At 41.7% G+C, this 17,500-nt stretch overlaps 1 long non-coding RNA gene across 1 annotated transcript in view; it reads right to left on the bottom strand.

Annotated features, from left to right (window-relative positions):
* Window positions 1–17,002: 17,002 nt before the first annotated feature.
* The window catches only part of LOC138016465 (uncharacterized), a 1,423-nt gene continuing 925 nt past the window's right edge, over window positions 17,003–17,500 (bottom strand). Inside the window, exon 2 of the long non-coding RNA XR_011125814.1 lies at window positions 17,003–17,225. This is a non-coding gene — a long non-coding RNA (uncharacterized lncRNA). The remainder of the gene's footprint in view (window positions 17,226–17,500) is intronic.

Genomic DNA, 17,500 nt, shown 5'->3' with positions numbered 1-17,500 from the left:
TCAGCTGACACGTAAATAATATTGAATTTCCCTTGATGGATATTGTCCAAGCAGTCCAGATTTTCATTTAAATTACAGGCTGTCATTCCCATAGAATTCACCTCAACCACTTACTTGATCGCGTATTATGCTTTGAAATGGAGAAATCACGATGATACTCGAGAAGCCGGTTCTTCGTTTTAAGTTCTTTTATTTCGCACTCCGCGCATCATGACAAACATCTGAAAAATTAAGCCTTTTCCGAATCCTGTTGGCAAAACGGCCATTGGATCTATACAGTTAAAGAGATGGCGCATTGACAGTTCTTTTTTCCTTTTCAATGTAAAACCCGAGACCCGATTCGCTCAGCTTCGACACAGGATTCAAAACCTTCCACATCTCCCACCATTGCCTTTGTCACGCTAGAACTTAGGAGAAATATTTTGCTCCAGAATTTGACACCTGTCAATCATTGTGACTGTGGCGCACCAATCAGAAGCCCCCGTTCGTGGGCGAACGGGTTTTTCAAAAATAGGGGGTCTTCTTGTAAGCGTTCCCTCAGTCTCTTGCCCCAACTTTCGCGCGGCCAGTTTGCAGAAAATCGGTTCGAAGCTCTTCTGTCGAACAGGAACGCTTGCTACGCAGGCTACTATTATATGACTTCCTTTGGGGTGGGAAAGGTGACAAAATAAAAAAAACGGAAATGATTAACAATTATAATAAGGGTGGATTAAAAATGATTGACATCCGAAATTTCAATACATCTTTGAAAGTTAAATGGCTGCAAGGCTACTTAGATTCAGGTAATAAAGGCAAATGGAAAGTTTTCTTCGATTATTATCTAGAAAGATACGGTGGCAAGCTGCTGATCCTAAGCAATCTACAACAACGTGATGCAAAACAGCTTGTAATACAAGATCCGTTCGTGAAGGAGGTTATAGAGTACTGGACCACTATAAATTATTGCGAGGAAAATCTAGAGTTCGAGTCGCATTCATATGGCATAATTCGCTGATTACGATCGAGAAAAAGCCCTTTTTTACCAATCATGGTTTAATGCAGGCATACAGGAGGTAGTTGATCTCCTCAATAAGGATGGCAGTTTCTTTTCCTTTGATGAATTTCTGAAAAAATTTAAAGTCAAGACTAACTATTTAGAGTATTTTAAAGTTATTTCAGCACGAAGACAGTACAAAAAAATGTGTTTAACGATTGATGATAGCGTTGGCTCAAAAGATACTTTAGTTTCTCGTCTTCCCGATACAAATACTTGCAGAAAGCCACACTTCCTCTAAAAAGCCAAGACAAGTGGATGAAAAAGATAGTAACAGCCGAAACCACAACAGTTAATTGGGAAAAAAACCTATCTACTGGCTTTTACATGCACTAAAGAAACAAAACTTAAAGAATTTCAATTCAAACTTCTTCATCGAAGAATCGCGACTAACGATCATCTGTACAAAATAGGATTGAAACAGTCCGATCTCTGTACTTTCTGCGGAGAAGAAACTGAAAATCTAACTCATTTATTCCTGAGGTGTAAATACTCAAAATCCTTTTAGGAAGAATTTTCTCAATGGTTAGCACACAACACCTCCAATACGGAAGGATTCGTCCCCTCAGAGGCTATACTTCTTGGTATAGTTACTGAATCAAAAAATTTATTACTACACCATCTAATACTTCTCGCCAGACATCATATTTACACCTGTAAACTGAAAGAAACACGACCAACTTTTGAAATGTATAAACAGCTTGTTTACAATACTTTACAAATCGAAAACAAAATTGCGATAGTTAATAACTCCATGCATGTTTTCAAAAAGAAATGGTCCTGTTTTAAAAACATAAATTTTTAATCAATAAATACAGATTGAGTGAATGCAGATGCGAGTGCGAGACGTGGGCGAGAACCTGCAGGTGTGTTTGTGATTGCGTTGTTAACTAAGTTGTCAAGTAAAATGTTTTGATCTGCTGTGTATTTCAGTGATAGTAGAATAACAAAAAAGGGTGCTGTCACCTTATCTGTCGTAGTGTAATTACTGCATTGTAAGTAGTGTAAAAATTGTTTTGTAAGTATCATATTGGTAAGTACAGTGGTGAAAATATTGTTTTGTAAATAGCGCAAGTATTCTAATGTAAATAATGTAAGTACAGTCGTGTAAGTAGAGGAAGCGATTTGTAAGTAAAAAAACAAAAATTATAATGCTAGTATTGTAAGTAGTGTAAGTGTTTGTCCTGCTTGCTTGTATAAATACTGTAAGTATGAGCAGTGCAATGTATATGTATGTAAGTATAATATTAGTATTGTAAGTAGTGTAAGAGTTCGTCCTGTAAATATTATAAAATAAAATGAAATAAAAATAAAAAGTCAAAATAAAAAACCTTTTACACTGCATGTAATTTCAATACATGCAGTGTCCTCCCTCTCCTCCGTGTTTGACATTTCAGACATTTCAGTCCTGGGTTTCAGTGCTCAGCAAAAACCGCGTAAAAAGGGAAGGGAGTTAGCGGTGATTTCACTTTCACCTTAGGAATTTTCCTTTACCACGTGCCTATCATGCGATGCGGCGTTCGTTAATCGAACCTTCGATTACACCAATCGTTCGGTAATCGAACGTTCGATTGTGTTCGATTGGCAAAAATTTATTGTGCGTTCGTTTATGTTCGATTGAGTTCGGCAATCGAACGATTGGTGTTCGATTGGGTTCGATTGCCGAACTGTTCGATTGGATAGGTCGGGTAAACGTAGTAAATTGATATTATTTACAAGCTGAACAATAAAAACTGCTAAATAGCTGATACAAGAAGAAAAATGCTTGCGAACTAAAAGCCAAAGCAATTACTAACAAAACAAGTAAATGACTGCAAATTGTAAACAAACTAAACAATGTTATAATCCAAGAACTCTTATGTGAATCATGGACTTGACAATTAATAGCAAGAGCTTCAAATTACATATTGCACAATAATGCTACAATAATAAATTGAAACTAATAGTTGTGAAATAATGGTAACAAACGGATCATTTGGCATCAAATGGAATTAAAGCATACAAATAATGACAAGGAAAAGCTGTAAGCAAAAATACAGTAATTACGTATTGGAAAACAGCAAAAATTTTCAACAGGCAAATCACATGCTGTGCCAGACTAAAAGTCAACATAGATAAAATAAACCTAAACAAAAGCTAATGAAATGCTGCAATCACTGCTAAGAACTAAAATCAAGTACAGAAACAGAAAGCTATATGTAGTAAACTAAGCTAAAGGCTAGACATAAATAAAGCGAACACCAAGTGTTATTGATAACTACACATCTGCGAAGACTTGGAAAATGACTTGTCTCGAAGACTAACAGATAAATTAACTGCACCAAGTGTTCCTCTGTGACCAATGTTCCTCCTTGCCCACTGCTCCTCTGTGCCCACTCTTCCTCTGTGCCCACTGTACCTCTGTGCCCTCTGTCCCTCTGTGTCCACTCTTCCTCCGTGCCCACTGTTCCTCTGTGCCCTCTGTCCCTCTGTGTCCACTGTTCCTCTGTGCCCACTGTTCCTCTATGCCCACTGCTCCTCTTTGCCCACTGTTCTTCTGTGCCCAATGCTCCTCTGTGCCCACTGTTGCTCCGTGCGGACTGTTCCTCTGTGCCCGCTGTTCCTCTGTGCCCGCTGTTCCTCTGTGCCCGCTGTTCCTCTGTGCCCGCTATTCCTCTGTGCCCTCTGTTCTTCTGTGCCCACTGTTCCTCTGTGCCCACTGTTCCCCTGTGCCCTCTGTTCTCTGTGCCCCCTGTTGCTCTGCGCCCTCTGTTCTCTGTGCCCTCTGTTTCTCTGTGCCCTCTGTTCTTCTATGCCCACTGTTCCTCTGTGCCCACTGTTTCTCTGTGCCTTCTTTTCCTCTGTGCCCACTGTTCCTCTGTGCCCACTGTTCCTCTGTGCCCTCTGTTCTCTGTGCCCCCTGTTGCTCTGCGCCCTCTGTTCTCTGTGCCCTCTGTTCCTCTGTGCCCTCTGTCCCTCTGTGTCCACTGTTCCTCTGTGCCCACTGTTCCTCTATGCCCACTGCTCCTCTTTGCCCACTGTTCTTCTGTGCCCAATGCTTCCCTGTGCCCACTGTTGCTCCGTGCGGACTGTTCCTCTGTGCCTGCTGTTCCTCTGTGCTAGCTGTTCCTCTGTGCCCGCTGTTCCTCTGTGCCCTCTGCTCTTCTGTGCCCACTGTTCCTCTGTGCCCACTGTTCCCCTGTGCCCTCTGTTCTCTGTGCCCCCTGTTGCTCTGCGCCCTCTGTTCTCTGTGCCCTCTGTTTCTCTGTGCCCTCTGTTCTTCTATGCCCACTGTTCCTCTGTGCCCACTGTTTCTCTGTGCCTTCTGTTCCTCTGTGCCCACTGTTCCTCTGCGCCCACCGTTGCTCCGTGCGGACTGTTCCTCTGTGCCCTCTGTTCTCTGTGCCCCCTGTTGCTCTGCGCCCTCTGTTCTCTGTGCCCTCTGTTCCTCTGTGCCCTCTGTCCCTCTGTGTCCACTGTTCCTCTGTGCCCACTGTTCCTCTATGCCCACTGCTCCTCTTTGCCCACTGTTCTTCTGTGCCCAATGCTCCTCTGTGCCCACTGTTCCTCTGTGCCCACTGTTCCTCTGTATCCGCGGCTGGTTGGGTATCCTCAAAAATAACCCCCTAAGAGTTTTAAATTAGATTTGCGCTTAATATATTGCAAAGGGTCAGTTTGATCTTTTTCTGTTTTCCCTTTCATTAACATTTCCCATATTTTCCCCTGATAAAAACTTATGCGATTATCTTTTGCCCTTTCCATTATAGATCTACCTCAATTTCGTTATCTGCTGAACTTAATTTAGCGCCATCTAGTATACTTATATTAAGGATTAATGACGTCTGCATATTTAACCAAAAGATTACCAGATGGATTTACTGCCTTTATATCATTGATCATTATCGAAAAAAGAATGGGGCCAAAGACCGTCCCTTGGAGAATACCCCTATTGATAGAAAGATAACTAGTACTTATTCCATCTACAACTACCCTCTGTTGTTTACCCTTTAGAAAATTAACTATTCAATTATGAATATAGGGGTTGATTTCTAAATTTCTTAGCTTTCGACAAAATTAACTATATCATGCGGGACGGAATGAAATAAAAAAAATACGAATAAGTATCAAGCCGTTTAATTTAAGTCATTCGTGCTGGCACTTAACCAAGGCCATGGTAATATTATAGCCTTTGCGATATGCGAATTGATCAGAACCAATAAAATTATTATAACAATGGAGAGTTCAGATCTAAAAACAACTCTGTCAAAAAGCCTCATTAAGAATGTGACTAGGTCACTTGTGTTCATTTTGTGTTTATTTTTATTCCAACTATTTTCAACTTATTTTCATTTTCTCAATTACTATTATTTGGTTGTTTACCCATAATTACTCTATTTCCTCACATACCTTGTTTTGCTTGTGTAGTTGTGCTATTTCCGCACATTTCCTTTACCTAGTTCCTGTTGTGTAGGAGTGGTAAACTCCTTCTTCCCTCAGGTAAATCTTGTATTAGTGGGTAGTAAATTTACTCCCTAGCCTTATATATTTTGTTTTTTTGGGGACACAGAGGAACACTTGGTGCAGTTAGTTTATTTGTGAGTTTTCGAGACAAGTCATTTTCCAAGTCTTCGCAGATGTGTAGTTATCAATAACACTTGGTGTTCGCTTTATTTATGTCTAGCCTTTAGCTTATTTTACTACATATAGCTTTCTGTTTCTGTACTTGATTTTAGTTCTTAGCAGTGATTGCAGCATTTCATTAGCTTTTGTCTAGGTTTATTGATCTATGTTGACCTTTGGTCTGGCACAGCATATGTGATTTTCCTGTTGAATCTTTTTTCTGTTTTCCAAAAGTAATTACTGTAGTTTTGCTTACCGCTTTTCCTTGTCGTTATTTGTATGCTTTTAATTCCATTTGATTCCAAATGATCCGTTTGTTACCATTATTTCACAACTGTTAGTTTCAATTTCTTATTGTAGCATTATTGTGCAGTATGTAATTTGAAGCTCTTGCTATTAATTGTCAAGTCCATGATTCACATAAGAGTTCTTGGATTATAACATTGTTTAGTTTGTTTACAATTTGCAGTCATTTACTTGTTTTGTTAGTAATTTCTTTGGCTTTTAGTTCGCAAGCATTTTTCTTCGTGTATAAGCAATTTAGCATAGTTTTTATTGTTCAGCTTGTAAATAATATCAATTTACTATGTTTGATCGATTGGCTTATTGTTGATTTGTTTATTTTGTGTTTAGTGTAACCCTAACCCTAACCCTAAACCCTAACCCTAACCTAACCCTAACCCTAACCCTGTGTTGACCTCGGGTGACTATTTGTAATGAAACTGATTCTAAAAAATTAACCCCCACTCCAGTCCAGTCCAGTCCAGAGTTCAGTCCAGTCCAGTCCAGTCCAGAGTCCAGTCGATATTTTCCAACTGGCCCTAGCGTCGACTGTTTTGGCCGTCTTATATTTGGTGTCAGAAGTGGGATTTGAGTAAACCTTAAGTAGAGTTAAAACGGGAACGAGCTAACAAATAGGATGACTACTGAGGCCCAGCTGAAGCCCAGCTGCGTAGTGACAAATTGGCAGCGTGCGTACGTGCGAAATGCTTGGGCCTACTACGGTATATACTGTATAGGAATTTTATTAAAGTTGAGTGAGATTTTAGAGGACTGGTATTTGACACTCGAGTTTGTAATAAGCCCCTCCCCCCACGAGCCCCAGAATTAAATAAGCCCTCGGCTTAAATAATCATGGGATTAAATTCTTCAAATGACCGTCATTTCTAAGTTAGTATTTGGAAAACTAGGAGTAACTGCAGAATATCCCGCCACTTGAAGCTGTACCTCTTAAGATTATGGCTAGGTGGCTAGGTGGCTACGGAGCTACGTCACTACATGGCTACGGAGCTACGCGGCTACGAAGCTACGGAGGTACGTTGAGCTATGTGTCTACGTGGCCGCTTCTTCATGGTCGCATTTGAGGTTATTAAGAGAACATGCATTCCCTCTGACAACCAAACGTACATCCTCTGGATTTGGAAAGCATCCTGCCAAAACTAGTTGCTAACCTAGCTTTAGTCGTAGCTTTCCTATTTCTGTCCACATTGTGCTGAGATAATGCTGTAGATTGATCTTGTTTACTGGGTTACTGATAAATGATTTCCAATTCTTTGGGACAGGAGTGTTTGGACAAGAAATCTTAACCTCAAATCCAGCAATCGCACCTCTTCTTACACGTTCACTTTCCTTTATGAAATCTGCTTTGTCATATCTATCAAAAACAACATCTACTCGTACGCAGTTGTTTTGATTGTTGATTGGATCCCAGGCTCAAGCCAGGTCTGACACTCACACCTCACCATAAACGGAACTTAATTTTTCGTGCTCTTTCTGTGGCTCGACGTGGCTACATAACCATGCTACGTCAGCAAAGCTCTTGACAGTCGATGCTTTTCGTGTTCAGGTACGGTTTGGGATTTTTTTTCTTGCATTTTTCGCTGGTTTCAATCCAGGTTTGACAAATATAGCTGTGGTCAGGACATACTGGTGGCTGGGTAGTTATTTGAGTCAAGCATTTGAGGGATATAAACGTAAAGCTGAGTGTTTATTTTTAATTTGTCTAATGCTGCTTTTTTCTTTGAATTGCAATTTTTAGCATAAGCTTAAGTCTTAAGGCTTATCTTAAGATTTCAAATTTTGAATCTACTAGGGTTGCAAGATGCTTGGTTGACCTATGACAGAAGAACAGAAACGAAAGAAGAGAGCCCGAGAAAGAGAACAAGAACGATAAAACGGTACACCAGTAATAGCTCAAACTTGGTGGAAGAAGTTACTCCACAAATTCTTTTCTTGGACACTGAGCCGTTTATTATTTCTACGGATGAGTTATTTTAAGTGGATGCATATTTCTAAAAAGAGGTTTAGTCGTTTTTTCCTTTGTTCAGGAATGAAACTCGGATTTTTATTCTCAACTGGAATTAAATAACAATCATCTGTACTCTTTTAAATAATTAATCTGTTTGCTGGTTTGTTTAGCTTTAAAGTGAGAGCGAACAAGAGGTCTTTTTACTCCGTTTGCCTAACTGTTTTTGGATGTGCGTCGACAGTGACAAGAAAATTTTGCCCTTATGCTATAAACATGTAATCGCAATGAGTTCTCGTAAAAGTAAGGAGAAATTGTAACGTTTCTACGTCTTAGGGAAGACAACACGTTTTCTAAGGTTGTAAATCACTTTACTGAAGATGAGAAAAGACTGCCTGACTCACACAAGATAGGAGCAGGAGTGCTGCTAAGTCCGGTAAAACAAGGATGTGTTGAATTACAACGAGCGTGACGGGATTAGAATAATGTCACATCTCCCTTCCTTTCGGAGGTAATGGAAAATAAAAAAAAAAACGAGAGTTACAGTAGAAAAGAATATCCTCACTAATCTAAACGATATGACAACTAATTGGTACTCTATATACTTATCATCATGAAACAAGATTCAATGTCAGTTTTTTGTTTGTTTTTTGTTTTAATCTTAAAGTTAAAGAAAAAACAATTATTGAAAGCGTTCTGGAGGTCTGACAATCCTGCCACTGCGTGTTGTTGTTGGAACTGGAGTTGTACAGGTTCCGCTAGCTGGACGCAGTTCTACCGTGGTCGGCGCTATTGATGGTGGTGTGGGCTCATCTGGACAAGCTTTGTCGGGCAGTTCCTCGGCCTTAGCTTGAGCACGGGTGGGCTCATCTGGACGAACTTTGTCAGGCAGTTCCTCAGCCTTGGTTTTTGGAGTCTCTTGCGTTCATCGCAAGTGTCTTCTGTTCCTCCTGTACGCGCTGCCGTCCTCAGTCCTGACGCGGTACGACCTTATGTCTACCTTCTCGTCCACTTGGGCTTGCACCCAATTCTTCTTTCCCAGCTTCAGTGGTTGCACACGTACTGTGTCACCGGGCTTAAGCTCCTGTAGTTCCCTCGTTCCCTTATTGTAGTGGAAGGACTGTTTTGACTTCTGTAGTTTGAGCTTCTGATCAACGTCAGGTACCTTGGGCTTTAGAAGCTTGCTTGACGTCGGTAGTAGAGTTTTGGTCCGCCTACCGAAGATTCGCTGACTTGGTGATGAATTAAGCATCTCGGAAGGTGTGTTTCTCCAGTCGAGTAGTGCCAAGTAGGGGTCGTACTTGCTATCAAGGGCCTTCCTCATTAACGTCTTAGCCGTTTTGACCGCGTTTTCGACCTTGCCATTGGACTGTGGGTACCCTGGAGAGCTTTTCACGTGCTCGAAGTGATAGAGATTTGTAAACTCTTGGAAGTCTGATGAGGCAAACGGTTGGCCGTTATCAGAGACGACCGTATCTGGGATTCCGTGTCTCGAGAAGTGCGGCTTTATCTTGTTAATAACTTCCCTTGCTGTCTTCGTGGTAAGTCGATCCACTTCGAAGAAGCTTGAATAGTAGTCGACAGTAACAAGGAAGTCCTTTTTGTCGAGTTCGAATATATCAACTGCTACTTTCTCCCATGGTCTTGTGGGAAGTTCATGACAGATCATGGGTTCCTTTGCTTGTTCGCTGTGGTAGTTGTTGCAGGTTTCGCACCTCGCGACGTATTCCTCAATCTCTTTGTTCATCCCGGGCCAGTAAAGAACTTCGCGAGCTCTACGTAGGCATCCCTGGATACCAATGTGACTTGCATGAATCTTGGCCATCACATCACTATGAAGGCTGGAAGGAATGACTATCCTTTCGCCCTTGAATATGATACCGTTTTGCAATGTTAGCTCGTCTCTGAAGGGGAAATATTTTCCGACATTCACAGGAACTTCGTCTTTCCTGGGTGGCCATCCTATTCTTATGGTTGACTTTAACTCCCTTAGAGTGTCGTCGGACTCGGTAGCGTTCTGGATGGCAGTCTGTGTCTCTTCTGACATGGGTAGATACTGTATCATATGCACAGCTTCTGCGTCTTGCTCTGTTTCACCTGGACTAGTGGAACTGCCATAGGCACGGCTTAGTGTACGTAACAGTCAGGTCGAATTTCTGGAGTCTCAGCAGCATACGTTGCAAGCGCCTTGGGGCGCTGATCAAACTCTTCTTGTATATACTCTCGAGTGGCTTGTGGTCTGTCTGCACGAGCACTGGACGGCCATATACATACTGCTCAAAACGTTCTACAGCAAACACGATTGCCAACATCTCTTTCTCTGCGTAATTGGTCTCTGTTTCAGTCATCGATCGTGAGGCATACGCTATTGGTCGACCATCTTGCATCAAACAGGCTCCCAGTCCTCTGTCAGATGCATCACACTGGATCTCTACTTTGTCTTTTGGGTCAAAGAACTTCAAAACTGGAGCTTCTGATATGACTTGCTTGGCATTGTTGAAGCTTTGTTCTTGAAGGGTGTCCCAGGAGAACTGGTTGGTTTCCTTCAGGAGATCCCTGAGTGGGGCTGTGGCCTGCGACAGGTTGGGTGCGTAGCGCTGCAGGTAGTTTATCATCCCGAGGAATCGGCATTTCTTGGATGCCTTGCAGTTTGGCGGGATCTGGTTTGAGACCATCTTTAGAAACGGTGTGGCCCATGAAGGATACCTCCGAGCAACGGAGCTTCAGCTTCTCTTTATTTAGTTTGATTCCCTTATCACGACATCTTTGGAATAGTGCACGTAGCTTTGTGTCATGGTCGCTTAATGCCTCAGCGTCTGTCTCACCGACGCCGTATAAGAGGATATCATCAAAGATGGGCTCGACGCCGTTCAGACCTTCTAAAGCGTTGTCGAGTCTTCTTTGGAATTCCTCCGGAGCGACTGAAATCCCAAAAGGCATGCGAGTCCATCTGTACCTGCCCCAAGAGGTCCCAAACGTGGTAAGGAGACTACTCGGCTCATCTAACTGAACGTGCCAAAAACCGTTTTTTGCATCTACTACGGTGAATACCCTTGCATTCGTTAGCTTAGGCAGCAGGTTATCAATAACGGGCAGCGGGTAGTGGCTTCTCTTCAACGCCTTGTTTAGGGGCTTTGGGTCAACACAGAGATGTATCTTACCATTCCGTTTGGTCGCCACTACCATAGACGAGACCCAGTCGGTAGGAGCATGGACCGGTTGGAGAATACCCTTTTCTGTCAGGCGGTCTAGTTCGCGCTTTAACGGCTCCGTTAGCGCTATTGGAGTCTTGCGAACGGGTAACGTTACTGGGGAAACTGAGTTATCTACTTCGAGGTAGAGTTGCCCTTCTAATTTGCCGTCTCCCTCGAAAACATCCTTGAACTCTGCTACGATATCATTGTTATGGGGAGTTAGGTATCATCGAGTTCGAGTTCGAGTTGGACTTCGAGTTGGACTTCGAGTTGGACTTCGAGTTAGACTTCGAGTTGGACTTCGAGTTGCGCTTCGAGTTAATAATTAAAACGCAAGTATATAATTGATAATAATGTATAATTATTATTTATTATTAATGTTAATAAGCAAAGAGATGTATAAGCTGGGCGAAGAACAGGAACAAGAATTCGGGGCAATATTGGGATTTTTCAATTTTTTTTTTCATGTAGTTTAAGTAACAAAATTGCTGGCACATTAAAATATAGAGCAGGGATATAGGTTTTCAATAATGTGTGGTACCTTTTGTCACATGCTTTTTCCATTTCCGGCATTCTTTAATTTATAGCCCACAATTTTATGAAAAGTAGGTCACGTGATGGTCTACCTGTAAAGGGCCTGTTAAAATTTAAACACAAAAATTGCTTTCAAAATAATACTGTAGGGAAAAAAAAATGAACACGTTATTTGCGGGAGAAATAATCCATCGAGTTTGGACTCGAGTTCGAGTTCGAGTTGAAGATCGAGTTAAACTTATGTTGAGCGCCTCAGTGTGTTCTCTTGGTTTTCGTGCGCTTACTAGTGAAGGCATACAGTGCATCGATTTTCTTATATAAACACGCAGTTGACATGTTTAATGAATTTTTGTTTTCTTTGGGCGATTTTGGAAAAATCTGCCTGCCTCGCACTACGACGTCTTTGATATTTTTGGTCCACTGACAAATTTTTCCAAATTTTGCTCGCCGCGTGATTAGGAAAAGCTCCAATTTTGACCTAATTTAAAACAAAACAAATTAAATTCGTACTAGTGCAACCCCCTCCCTATAGACAACCCCAACTAAATTCTAAACCTACCGCAGCCGCAGAACATTTCCTGTCATCTCCTAACAACACACTGCCAACGACATGCAATTAATACCCACCGAAAAATTCTCTTCCATCCGAGACTCTATCCGTAAGGCCACAGAAGTTTTATTTTGTAATCCAAAAAGGCAGAACAATTGATCCCGATTGTCTGAACATCCACGAAGAATCAGACTGTTCCGTTCTATTTATACGGTCGTCTCTAATTATTTTTTAATATAAGCTTATCTACACTGCGTTTCACTGTGTTTCCGGAACATATTACGAAAATATGCTACATATGCTTGAAATATGCTTACTGTACTGAAGAAGCCTGGTTTGGCCAGCCGAAATATCGATATACCTTCAAAAAATTCAACCCACCTTGTATCGCTTTTTGCTTTTATATTCCCCATTTTATATATGAAGCCGATTAGATCACTATTGTTTTAACATATACCAGCAGCATCATCGTTCCGGCCCGGGGAGGGGACTCCCATATGGAACAGACGGGCATGCTCGTCGGAAATTTTGAATTTAACCCCTAAAGGAGACCATCTGGGCGTGGCTCAAGCTTTTTGTGAACCCTGAAGGAGACCAATCTGGGCGTGGCTTAAGCAAATTTTGACCCCTAAAAACAAGTTAAAAAGAAAATTTGAATTTCTGTTTTGTTGAATTCTTTGTTTATTTGCGGAACCCGAAACGAGCCCTTAAAATATTCGCGCTTTGCCCGGAACACCCTAAGCGAAACCAAAATCCAAAATTTACACCCCTAAGCGAGACGACGAGCATCCCCGTCTGTTTCATATGGGAGTCCCCCCCCCCCCCCTCCCCCCGTGCGTTCCGGTTGTTCACTCTAATTTCTGACCGTTTTGCCTACCCGTCAAGATGCAGGTCTGTGCTGTGCAACTCGGACTTACGCATAAGCAATTAAGCCACTTCCTTCAGTCTCTTCTAAAATTACCCTTTTGATCCATGATGAAAAGAAGACTTACGTTGTATCGCCACACGCCTCCTCTGGCGACGAAGTTATCTCTATTGTTGCTGTTGTTTCCTCGCTGAAAACGGGCATGTTTCAGCGTTAATTTGCATTCGAAAATAAAGTCTTCATAAACTAAATTAAACCTACCGTGCCATTGCCAATTCCACGATGGCCAGCAACAAGACCAACCAGGCTGATGACGAGACCTCGTATCATACCACGTGGGGACCTCGTATCAAACCCGCTTATGCCTTGAAAACACGTGTAATACAAGACGACCACTTGGACAGCGTCACAGTCACGCATCACGCATCCTCGATTTACGGGGCCTAGGACCGTACTGAAGACCTCGGGCACCTAAGCCTCAAAATATTTCCTTACAATGCTAGGCCAAAGTTGAGATGCAAGGTATCTTTATGTGCCACTAGCACTTTCTTAACAGAAATGGACACTGCTTTGATTCAAATCCTCTGTCTTCATGAGAGGTCGTTGGTTAGCATCATGGATCATGGTTACCATTTACATTTCAAGGAAAAATATTCCGTGTCATACTATCGTTGGTTTGTGCCCTCCCATAAGCACAAGCGGGACCTACCCTACCCTACCCCTCTATTTCTTTTTGGGGGGAGGGGAGTTTATTTTTATAGTCAACTTTAACTCGAACTCCAACTCGAAGCGCAACTCGGAGTCCAACTCGAAGTCCAACTCGAAGTCCAACTCGAAGTCAAACTCGAAGTCCAACTCGAACTCGAACTCGAATCCAAACTCGATGGTTCGGGATTCCCCTGTTTTAATAAATGAGCCCATAGGCCAGTACGGGGTCAAAAAACATATTCTACATCATCATCCAGAAAAAGATGTCATCCTTTTGTTACCACGATTCAGACAAGGAAGTCATTCTTTTCATGTGCGAAAAAGTGCTTTTGAAGCTCTCCTTTTAGCCCTTCTAATATTATGCTCCCGCAAATAAAAATTACTTCATTGTGATAAATATAAAAATGAAAAAAATCTATTATTATTGATAAGTGTCCTTTGGCGTATCTGGCAATGTGATTATTTCGCCGCATGTATGTTCTTCAGGAAAATTCACAACCTGAGGAGGGAATTCCACCTTCAAGGTCCATTGACGCAAAAGAAAAAACTGGGTCCGCACCAATCAAAAAGTATAAACGGGCCATATATCGTTGCCGTAAAAACTATCCGTTCCATGTTTTTACGAAATGGGTTTGGTTAGAAAAAAAACCGAGTCCTTAACCCTTTTCGCAGGTCAAGAGCGCTGTTCCGAAATGTCTCCGCTCCAACTCAAATAAAGTGTAAATAGTGTAAATAGAGCGCTATGGTGAGCCAAACCAAATTCTTGGCTGTGTAAACGGTAAAAAAAAAATTGGCCCGATCCACTCTATGAAGGACAGAATTCATTCAACAAGAAAAAGAAACAACTTTGCTTTATTTGGAACACACGCCTCTGCTAACAAGAAACCGGAAGCAATGCGAGGTTCGCGAATGTGTGCAACAAGACAGGAAAAAGGAGTACCCGTGTGACTATATAACATTCACTCGGTTAAACAGAAGGAAAAAGCGATTTAACAAAAATTTTCGGTCCTAATATACTCCTACTAATTGGCCCCTTGGGGTATAACAAGAAAACTCCTAAAACACTTAACTGATTGTGCTCACTAACGAGGTAGTGTAACTTGAGTAAAAAAGAATATGACTAAATAATAATAATACTAATAATAATAATAATAATAATAATAATAATAATTATAATTCGCATACAAGAAAGAGAAATTAACTGTCCGCAACATTCCGGCCCTAAATAAACTACTTGGTAGAAACAGTTTATTTCACTCAAAATTTATGCGGATACGGGAAAGTTCTGAACCTAAGGGCCATTGACCCCGATGGCTGTTCTCCTCTGTGAGCAAAACCAAGTCGCCCATCTTAAGGTTCCGGCTAACATACTTTTTCGTTCCACTTGTGGCGTTGCTGCAACGTGATCAGATATTCTCGGAGCCAACGTTTCCAGAAAATGTTAGCTAGATACTGAATTTGCGCTAACGTCGCTGACAGTACTGATCTTGTTCGGAGAAAACTCCTGGGGGAATTGATTGGTTTGACCTCAGTAATAACAAATGATTTGGAGTGTGAGGCTCAGCGTCTATTGGGTCGTCTGAGTTTGACGTTACCGGGCGAGAATTTATGACCGATTCAGTCTCAGCCATTAGGGTCAGAAGTGACTCATCGTTGATAAGTTGCTCTCGTAAAAGGGCTTTGAGGATTCTCTAGACCGATTGAACGATTATTTCCTAAACACCTTCCATGTGAATGGCTGTCGGTGGGTTGAAGATCCATTTGATCTCGCGCTGACTTGTAAAAGCATTTATCTTCTGCTGATTCCATTCTGACAGTGCACTTCGCAGTTCTCGCTCGCCACCATGGAAATTGGTACCACTATCGCTTCTGATGATTTCGGGACTTCCTCTCCTGGAAATAAACCTCCGAAGGGCGTCAATGAACGAATTCGTGTCTCAAGAGTGCGGAATCTTAATGTGGACAGCTCTTGAGGCCAGACAAGTAAACAAGCATTCGTAGCGTTTTATACTGTTGCGCTTAAGTCTCACTAGGAACGGGCCAAAGTAGTCAATGCCTAGGAACGTAAAGGGCGGTCGCGATCGGTCTGGGGTCAGGCGCTCCGGAGGCAAGTCCGCCATCTTTTGTTTCCCTGTTGGTGAGGCTCTCTTACGGCAGTAAAGACATTCTCTTATCACACGGCGCACCGCCACACGACCCTTGACTATCCAAAATTTTTTGTCTTATGGAAGATAACACGTGTTCTCTACCAGCATGGCCTAACTCTTCGTGGTACTTCCTAACAATCAAATCCGTTACGTGGTGTTTTTTGGGAAGGAGAACTGGATGCTTGACCCCAGTTGGAATCATAGGCAGCCCAAGCTCGCGTCACTACAGACAGCCGTTGAGAATTTAAACGCGTTATAAGACTTTGTATGGGAAATAAAATACAGTCGATTATAAAGCCTAAAAAATGCTCAATTTAACGTTCCTTCAATAAAATGAATCAAAATGACTCACCTCTGCTGTATTCTTGTGCCTTTTGGAGTTCATTTCACAGTTTCGTGAGGTCCGTGTTTTCAATGTTGTAAGACGAAGTCAAGGCTGCACACTAAGATTTCGACCGTTGTCAGCTCAGAGGCGGTTTTTATTTTTATAGTCAACTTTAACTCGAACTCCAACTCGAAGCGCAACTCGGAGTCCAACGCAAAGCTAAAGCCACATCATTTGCGAACCTCCATGAATGTTTCGTAGTCAAAAATTTCCACGCACTTGGCTGGAAATGAGCATTTTCTGCTTCAATTTCCACGATAGCTGATGAATTTAACTGCTTATGATCGCCGCACGAGACACGGAGCTTGGGTCCGAGGTCAAATTAACTCCACCCGACGAGGTACAGTCATTACAACACTTACCCCATCCCCACAGCGGCTTCTCGTAACCATGGAGCTGTTACGAGAAACAGAGGTTCGCAAATGATGTGGCTTTAGCTTTGCGTGAAAAAATCTTGGCTGGGATGGATTTTCGAGTTGCAAACCGCCACTGAGCTGACAACGGTCGAAATCTTAGTGTGCAGCCTTGACTTCGTCTTACAACATTGAAAACACGGACGACGAGATTTCCTTTTCAGCCCTTTTTAGGTCATCTACCGAGAGCTCTCCCGTATTTGGCCCTAAGTTATTTTCATCATCATGATGTCGCACTTTGCTGAGTAGGAGTTTCAATGACATTTTCTGCACTCCCACCCACCCCTCCCCGCGAACTAGAAAGTGGGAAAGTTAAGGCAAGGCAAGCAATCATAAAATGCGCATATTTTATTTCCACTTCGTTCCTTTTCAAGTTTCAGTGATTATGTTAAGCATTCATTTTCATATTTTCATCCATGGAAAATGACTTGAGGCACTGAATGACGTCATCTCTAGCTACCAGTCCCTTTCAGACTCTTCTGCCCGTTCCTGGTCGCAGTTCACTTCGCGGGCAGCTGCACACAAACTTCGTCGGTCCAGTTGTGGAATCACCTGAAAGAACAACCACCATAAATTATTATTATTATTATTATTATTATTATTATTATTATTATTATTATTATTATCATTATTACTATTATTATTATTATATTATTATTATTATTGTTATTATGATCATTACTATAATTATTATTATTGTTATTATCATTATTATTTCATAAATTGTTAATTAAATCGAGAAAAATTGGATCGAAGCAGCGGAACTGTGTTAGCATTTTCACTTTAGACCGTAAGAAATTTTAAATCCGACACACAAAAAACACGCA

Source organism: Montipora capricornis, chromosome 9 (assembly GCF_036669925.1).
Source record: "Montipora capricornis isolate CH-2021 chromosome 9, ASM3666992v2, whole genome shotgun sequence".
NCBI classification, from domain to species: Eukaryota; Metazoa; Cnidaria; class Anthozoa; order Scleractinia; family Acroporidae; genus Montipora; species Montipora capricornis.
The sequence above is the reverse complement of the archived record's forward strand: the minus strand, read 5'-3'. Positions and strand labels throughout refer to the sequence as shown.